Source organism: Carettochelys insculpta, chromosome 1, assembly GCF_033958435.1.
Source record: "Carettochelys insculpta isolate YL-2023 chromosome 1, ASM3395843v1, whole genome shotgun sequence".
NCBI classification, from domain to species: domain Eukaryota; kingdom Metazoa; phylum Chordata; order Testudines; family Carettochelyidae; genus Carettochelys; species Carettochelys insculpta.
The window spans coordinates 250,392,054-250,401,596 of NC_134137.1; positions in this window are offsets into that span (position 1 = coordinate 250,392,054).

Genomic DNA, 9,543 nt, shown 5'->3' on the forward strand with positions numbered 1-9,543 from the left:
ATATTTGCTGGGAATCTCAACAGAGAGCAGGGACTGAATGGAAACTGACCTTCACTCTAGAGGATTCTTCCAGAGCATGAGGCACATTCGCTCAGGAGAAGGGGAAAGCTTTCACTGCCCTGTCTGTGCTATACTTGTCTTGTGGGATACAAGGCTTAACTTTTCAAGGACTAGAACACCATTGCAACACTTATTCAAGCGAATGGGAATTGAAGATGCTTAATGCTTCACAAGATCAGACATATAGAGGACATCAATTCTCCATGGTTGGCAAATCTGCTACCTTTCATAAGCATTTCCAAACCACTTCCTAGTTATGCTTTGGAAGGTTCATGGTAAGACATCTCTTGTTCTTACCCAAGACCTTTATTGTGGAGATCCATCTATCTAATCAGAGCACAAAATCATTTAAAGGTCCCTTCTTTGTAATGATTGGTGGAAGAAATCTCATGTGAGCTAAAGTATACACACATCATAGACGTTCTTCAGTTGGAGGTGTTTTGTATGCAAATGTTCAAAGAAACATACCAAACAAATTGTAGGTTGTTGTGCTCCCCTCACTCCCCATTGGAGCATGGTCATGAAAATATCAATTATGCTTCAGATTTAATGTTAGAAAGTCACTCACAGAAGCAAGACAACATACTGATGAATCAAGTTTCAATTTAATACACTGTGATGGTTCTTGTAGAATTTTGGAAATATCCTGTAGAATTCTTCAGCAGGTATAGAACTCTGTTAGCCAAAAGGATGGTTTAAAAAAATCAGTAGAAAGGCTATACAGTTTTACAGGGCTTTTTCAAAAATGATGTCCTAAGAGTAACTGTGTTGCCCCAATTTAAAACTAATCTTCTAAGATAGATTTAACAACAAAAAAACAGATTAATTTTATGCTAAGACACAGGCGCTATTAGGTCATCAAGGCTTCTGGAAAAAATAATTAGGCAGATGATGCAGATTTAGGAGATTTAACTTTAGGATTTTAAGAAATGTTGATCCTAAAAAGATCTCCATTTTGTTCACTATCCTTAGATTAGCTCCTCAACTTCAGTCACACTGACTCCTTCCATGCATTTGCCCACATTTGGTTTAGGAGAGTTAGGCTCCTTGACTTCTAGGTTGTGTCTAGATTGCAGAGCACTGTTGGCAAAAGATATGCAAATTGCACAACATATTTGCATATCTCCTGCCGACAGTTCTGCCCAGAAAGGCTTTCCTGACATTTGGCAAGTCCACACAGGGCCAAATATTGGGGAAACCCTCTCTGCCAAGACACCCCTGCTTCTTGTGGAAGGAGGAAAAGAGGGATGTTGGCAAAATGCTCCCAAAGCAGCAGACTTCTGCTGAGAGACTGCCAAGCTCCCAACAGAAACCTGAAGTCTAGACATAACCCTACAGCTATTGTTGCAACAGAGGTTTGGAATAATCTTTGAAACATCATGTTTGTCCTATTGCGACTGCAACCAGTTATAATTTTATGTAACAACAACAGATTTTTAGGTCTCCTGACTTGTTCATTCTCCCCAGAAGATCTGCAAGAACTACCGACCACGTGATTCCTATTTCATAGAATTGCAGTGTGAGCATTTTGTACACACCTTCCATGAAATCTACTGAAATAGATATCAGCAACTAAATTAATTTGAGCTCAAGGATTTTTATATTAGAAGCTTGTTATCGCCTCATAGTTGCCTGTTCTATATTTCTGGCTTCAAGCAAAAAGTTACAGGTCACAACGCCAATTGCCTTTATAACTTTGTAGCAACAGAGAAACTTGGAAATGGCAAACAGCCAACTGCTGCCTCTTTATGCAGAACACTGCTCCACCACCTCTCTCGTAAGGCTGAGGGAGCAACCACTCAACGTATAGAGCTCAGTGACATTATTTGTCCAGGATTTCTTAGTCATGAATGTGAGTGTTAAGGTAGAACCCTTCTCTGTGTGTACTTTATGAGAACATAATAGTGGCCATACTAGGGTAGATCAGTGGTCCATAGTCCTCCGTCCTGTCTTCCAACACCAGCCAGTGCCTGGTGCCTCAGGGTAATGAATAGAAGAGGGCAACCATTGAGTGGTCCACTTCATCAACCGGTTCCAGCTTCTGGTCATCAGGGGTTAAGGACACCCCGAGCATGGAGTTGAATCCCTTATCATTTTGGGTGTTGGCCACTGATATACCTATCAGATTCCTTTTTGAACCTATTTATACTTTTGGCCTTCACAATAGCCCCCGGCAATGAATTGCACGGGTGAGTGCGCCTTGTACAAAGTAGTACTTCCTCCTATTTTAGGATTACCATATAAAAATATACTCCCGAAAGGGAGTGTATCTGTACCAGCATCTACCAACTCAGATATTAATGTATTATATATGCACACGCAAACAGTGTAACACATTCCTACCACGTGAGCTGGTAGATGCTGTTACAGATTCACTCCTCCTCAGGGGTGTGCCCCACTTTTTTTTTTTTTTTTTTTGAAGGAGGAAATATGGTAGCCCTATTATATCTTAAACTTGCTGCCTATTCATTTCAGTCAGGTGACGCCGATTCTCATTACATGAAGGGGTAAATAATACTTCCTTATGCACTTTCTCCACAACATTCATAATTTTAATAGGCCTCTGCCATGTGCTCCATTGCGCTCTCTTTCGAAACGCGACTGCTCCCAATCATTTGAAACACTCCTCCTAGGGAAGCTGTTTTTCTAGTGATTTGTTACCTTTTTTGGTGCTTTTACTAATTCTAAACTGGGAGGGAGGGGCAAGATGGTACAGCCAGAACTAAATGCAGGATTCAAGGTGTGGACATATCATGGCTTTATATAGTGGCATTATGATATTTTCTATCTTATAATCCATCTCTCTCATAACAGTTCCTAACATTGTTAGCTTTTTTACCAGCTGCTGCACATCAAGCAGTCCACAATAAGAAAGAGAGCTTTGTGTAGAGTGACAGCAGCTAATTGTATTTTCTAAGGTGCCTTATTTTGAATTTCATCTGCCATTTTGTTGCCCAATCACACAGTTTTGTGATATCCCTTTGTAACACTTCAGAGTCAGCTCTGAATTTAAGTAACTTGCAAAAATTTTGTTTGCCTGCTGTCTTTGACACCTCACTATATACTCCCTTTTCTGATCCTTTGAGAGTATTTTGAATAGCAATGGTTGCAGTACAAACCCTTGGGTGACCCTGCTGTTTCTCTGTCTCCATTCTGAAAGCTGACCATTTATACCCACCATTTGTTTCCTTTTAACCAATTACTAGCCACAGTGGTTTCCATTACTTAAGACTCTTATTGTGCAACCTTGGCAAAGGCCTTGTGAAATCCACATATACAAGATCATATGTCCTTGTGCTTGTTGATGCTGTCAAAAAATTCCAGCGACAGATTTGTGGAAGGCAAGATGCTAATATCAAGTACAGTATTTCATTCCTGCACCCTATCTTTCTGCTGTTTAAAGACCTTAGAAGGGGGTGTTTTGTTTACTTTTCCTTCCAGGACAGAAGTAAATACAGATTTAAATTCTGGTAGGAGAGCAAACATCTAAGGCAGCAGTTCACAGACTGGGGGTCCGGTCCCCAAGTGGTTTGCCAGGGCTGGTGTTTGACTTCAGTCTGAAGTTCCAGGAAGCCTAAATCCAAACCTCACTGCCCAGGGCTGAAGCCCTCTAGTTTTGGCCCCACCCACAGTGGCAGGGTTCTGGCTTTGACCACCCTGCCTGGGTTGTATAGTAATTTTGGTTGTCAGAAGGGGGTTGTGGTGCAGTGAAGTTTGAGGGAGCCTGCTGTAAAGGAAAACATTCACTAAATCTATACAGCATCAGTCTTCACAACACTTGGGGGACACTTCCCCCCCCCCCACAGGCTTTCTACTTGTTACCAGTGCTACTTCAAATGCAAAAATACAATTATGTGCATGTACATAGGTTCCTCCTGGAGAAGAGCGCCAAGGGCATATTTTGCCCCTTTCAGGCTCTGCTGCAGTTTCCAAGCTGCCTGTGATGCATGCAGGCTCCTTCAGGTTTGGGAAGCAAGTGATAGTCTAACAGAGTCCTTCAAATATCACCCAAGCCCTTGCAATGACTGTCTGCAATCTGCAGAGCCCACAGCTGGTTCTAGTCTTCTGCTGCAGTGAAAAGATGGACCGTGCCCTCTAGGGTTTTTCCCCGAGGCCACTTGCCAGGGCAGGCCATTCACGAGTGCTCATACAGGACAGCATAGGGGTGTGAGGAGGACAACCTGCCTCATTACTTCTAGCCCAGTGGGCCAGGAAGACCAGTCCATTCCCCCCTCCGGAGTCAGCAGGGCAGAGAGACAGCCTGAGAATGACTCTACCGTGTGGTGGTTAGAGTGCTCAGTCGGGAGGTGGGCAGCACAGGGTTGAATTCATCTGCCCCAGGGACACGTTACGTAGCCACAGTGGAACACCCTAAAGGGAGGAGACTGAGGGAGCTGCACCTCAGCCTATCCCTTAGCTCAGCAGCTCACATACTCATCCAAGAGGTGGATATTCCTGTTCAAATCCCTGAGGAAAGAAGGGATCTGAATTGGAGATCTTCCACAGCCCAGGCAAGTACCCAATCCACTGAGCTAGGAGACCTTATGGAGCTTGCCCCTCCCCCCGGCACTGAGGTATGGCCCACCCACTTAGCATCCAAGCCAATCACCCTGAGCCCTGGCTTTGCTCTTGAGCCTCTCAGCACTCTGCTGTCTGGCAGAAGCACGTGGCGGGCGGAACAGGGCAAGCCCCCTTACTCTGCTGCCATTTTTCTGGGGTCCTCTGGCCAGAGCATCTATAACCCCTCCTCTGCTAGGCTGGCTAGAAGCAGGGGGAAGCAGCAGCAGCCGCCCCAGTTGTTCCTACCTTCCCCAACATGATCTGCCCCATCTTAGTTACGCCGCTGCTGCTTGTCCCCTGCAAAAAACCCACAGTCTAAATCCAAGGGAGGGTTTGTATTTGAGAATCCCAAGCAGAGGAATGTTCCTCCTGCAAGTGGAGATTTGCACACCTCTTTCTGTGAAAGGAACAGGGCTTAAGACACAGCCCTTTCCTGGGCATCTCTTACACAGGGAGCCACCTAGCCTGCCAGCTTTTGTGACCCTTAAGTCTCTATCCATTCCTTGTATCGCCTCAAGGTGCCAGCCTCAGGCTTTGCAAATCCTATTGGTTTTCTTGATTCCTGGGAGTTAGGAGGGGCAATGCTGAGTGTCACCGCACCTAAGTTACACTTGGGGCTAGATTCACGGAGGAAAACTGCAGTCTCGGGCAGGCTATTGTTACTCTGTGGGATTGATTTAAATGGCTGCACACTGAATGCTCGAGAAGAATAGTATGAAATTCCAGTTGATTCAACATGTATAACTACTAAGTGCCGTGAGATCAAGTAGCCCTTAATTTCGGCTCAGTTACAGGCAGCAGTTACAGGCAGCAGAAGACCTGCAGCTACACAGAGTTCAGAACAGCAAACTGAGACCAACTTTGAAGTGATCTTGAGGAAGTATTTTCGGTCCTGAGCTGGGCTAAAGCCACAACATGTGGCTCGTGGTCTGTATTTTCATATTTGAAGATATTGGGATTTGGTTCAGGCCCGGATATATTTGCTTAGTCAACATACCCTAAAAGGACAAGTTTTAAAAGTGTCCTCAACTTGACTTTGAAACTTTCTCTCATAATTTGTGGGGGACGTCCAATTTCTTGGTGCCTCTAAAAAAGAAGATTCAGAGAAGCAGATTATGGTGTATTTGATCTGCACAAATCACTGCAGTTGTGTGTGTGCGCGTGTCATTCCTGAACTGTTACTTTAAGCAAGTCATTGCTCTTTACCTCAGGTGTGAAATGGGGATAGGAGAAGTGGCAGCACCACCTTCTGAACATCCCCTTTGTGCTGGAACATGTCTCTGCAGTGGTCTGCCTCACTTAACCCCTCAGTGAGGCTATTTTAACAGCCCAGTCAAGGAGAAGCCAAAACACTCTGCAAACGTCTCTCTCCCTTTAGTAAAGCCTCCTGAAAGGAGCCCTTGTCCAATGGTTTAAAGACTCCTGCATCTGAGCTCAGATAAAACAGAGAAGTGCCCACACAAGAATCTCTGGATTCCAGCAGCAGCTGCTTCTGCAGTAATGTGTCAGGCTTCTCTGCTGCCTGGAGAGAGTCCTACAGTCTCTCCATGGGTGCTCAGGGTCTCGGAGGCCTCCTTGCCTGGAAAGTTCTGCGATCCCTTCTCTCAGCCTTGAGGACACTGCTTCTGCTTCATTGGGGGTTGCTGGGAGTTCCCCTTTCTCCAGAGCTTCCTTTCTGCTCAGTAGCCTGCTGAGCTTATGGCTGTATCAACAACATCCATTCCCTGGTTCCTCTCATTCACCAACAACCAGGCCACCTGTTAAGGTGCTGACCTCCTGGCCTCCTTGTTGGCCACTCTTCAAACTGCTCTCACCAACTTTGGGGCTGGTCAACAGCTTCCTCTCAACCCCATTCCACTCTCCTCACTCAAGCTTCCAGCCCTTGATTCCTTTTCCACTTGACCTCCCTGTCCTGGGTGGGTCTGATGAATGAGTGAATCCCACTCAGTCGCATCCAGGAATGATTGGCCAGGGCACATAGTTAAGCATTCTGGTGAATACCTGAACTCCCCATCCTTGGAAACTCAGCTCAACTTCTTCCAAGGGATAGATGGGGATCTTGCCATGAAGACATGAAACACATACTAGAAGATGTTGGTCTACCTTGTTCAGCCCTGCCCCAACTCCAAATATAAGGGTGAACCCACAGCCTGACTTAGCTTGGAAGAAGAAATAGTCAGGGACTGGTGAACTGGAGTCACATACACCTCAGACCCCATAACGTTCAGAGTGGACACCCCGCTCCTTTAGCGGCTGTGGTAACAAGCTACATAATCATGCTCCTGGGTCTAATATGCTCGGACTGGCCACTCCTGAAACACACTTGTGGGCTCCCCAGCCACCCCCACAAGTGCTGCCTCTAGAATAGAGGACTACGGAGGTTCCAAGTAGCTCAGATATCCCCAGTTTCTGGTCTTTCCCCATTGAGAATTTCTCTGGGCTGCTGCCCCTCCTCCATTGGGCCTGTAAGTCTACCATGCCAGTTGGATGCTGGGGGAAAATAAGCAGCCTAAGAAGGCCTCTGCCCATTCAACAGCTATGCTGGCTGAAAGCAACTTACCTGACTTTGGCTTTTCACAAGTAGAATCTTCTAGTAACAACTCCTGGACTATTTGGTCCTGGACAATATCCATAAAGTTGGCCTGGGGCACAGCCAGAGATCCACAAGCCGAGAGCCCCTCACAGAAACCAGTGCCTATATGCCTCTAAAGTCGGCCCCAGATCAGTTCAGCATGACTGCCTTCAGCACAGACTAGCAGAGTGCTGTTCATTGCTCACCGTGTTCTGCCACCTATCCACGTCAGGTCTCCTCGTCCCACAACACTTCCAACTCTCCAATGCCATCAGAAAAGTTTGGGGCTGTTTTCCGAATTTCACCAGGCCTGGGACTAGCTGGCCCAAGGTCCCATTATCAAGAGCAACACCTGGCATCCCTTGTGCAAACTGCTTTTGTAACCAGGCTTGCAGCTGGACGTGGGCACCCCCCATCTCTGTCGAACCATTTGACTTTCCTACTGTTCCTGCAGGATTTTCATCAACTGCACGATCACAGCCTTGGTCTGCTGCTCCCCTTCTTTGTTGCCGCTGTGTCATCTCCTACTGCCCTGCTACGAATATACAGATCGCCTCCTCTGTTCCCTCTATTCCCCGCTTGGCCACCTGTGTGTGAGGGAGGCGAGTCACTACCACAAATTCAAAATTCTCTTTACCGGGCAACAAAGGTCCATCTTATTTCTCCCAGTGTCAGGGGCTGACCAAGTTGCTCCCTTCTTCTGCCATGCGACAGAACAGGGTTTCTCCCCAGCTTTCGATCATACACCACCAGACCCAGTCTCCTTTCAGTGATTTGTTGTCTACACTTACGCAAAGAGTCTCTCAGCTCACAGTAGTTGGAGGGTTTCATGGCCTTCCTTCCCAAGGGTATCTGGTGAACCTGCTTCTTGCAGCCTTCCAATCCTAATCAACCCTCACCTCAGCTGATTTCATTCCTCTTCCAGAAGAGATGCCCCAAGGCAAGCTGCCTGGGATCAGGTTCCCTTCTCCAGGGGCTTGCCCCATGTGTTAGCTCTACTCCTCTGAGGTTCCAGGCACTGCCTGTCCCAGTAATTCTTCGCCCTGTTCTCTGACAGGGCCTTGTAGCTGCATCCCCTTTGACGGGTTTCACTGGACACACCTGTTCTGACACAGCGGGGCTGGATCACCTCTGATTGCTGATGTTAGGTGCATTATGGCAGGGATAATCATGCTTCTTACCAAGGTTCTACAAAGGCTTAACTGAAGAATATTTGTAAAGAGCTTTGAGATCCTTTGATGCAAGGTGCTATAGAATGGCAAGATGTATTAATAGGAGTGAGGAAATACTGCAAGGAGGGAAAGGCAAAATGGTCAGTGGGATTTTTATCTTTAGGGAAGATGGTGAGATGAACAGCTCAGACAGTGGCAGCATTGGGGGATTTTTTTTACATCTTTACGTGTTTGCTAGGGTAGATGATTGACTGTTTATGGGCATCTTTATAGAACAGAGGATCTTCATCCACCAGAATCTATGTGCACAGTGCAGAAGTTACTGGATGAAGTCCTACAGCCTGCGTCACACAGGAGGTCAGATTAGGTGGTTAGAATGGTCTCTGTTGGTCTCAAAAACTAACTCTAAGGGTTTATCCAGGGTGCCCTATTTGGGATGAGTGCTCTATTATGTAGTTACAGAGCATCTAAATAAGGAAAACTACAAGCTGAGCTTGACATTTACGGAGTACAGGCTGTCTTGCAAAATTGTCTGTGGTTCCTGGCTCTGGATGGATTGGAAATATGACAAGACTGGCCTCTCATGTTAATAAGATACTTTTGCTTCCTGGCTTAGCTGAAATCAGGACATGAAGAATGGAAAACAAGAAACTAAAGTAAAACCTAATTAAACTTGAATAAATATATTCAGTAGGACCATTCGGATTATCTAGTCTGGCTTCCTGTATATCAGAAGCTAAATAATCTGAGTAATTTCTGTATCGAGCCCATAACTTCTCTTTGAGCTGCAGCCTAGGTTTCCAAAAGAGATCCAGGTTTGATTTAAAGACTTCAAATGATGAAGAATCCATCACACTACTAGGTAAATTCAGGCAGCTGGCTTCACCTCCCCTTGTCCGGGATCACTCAGGCCCCGTAAAACCTGTATTACAGTAACTTGTCTCGTAAGACTCTAGATACATAGACATTTCCTAATGGCTAGGCCTATTCCATACTCAACTACTGGCTGCATGACGTGTGGCAGTCACTCCACCACTACCATCCCCATCTACAAGACTGGGAAAATTATTTTGACCCACCTTTGTCATTGCATGGAGATTCTCAGAGGATGGTGAGGTGTTGTTATTGCATGAAGAGGCAACTGGAACAGGATCATAAGTGATGGTGCCACAGTGAAGA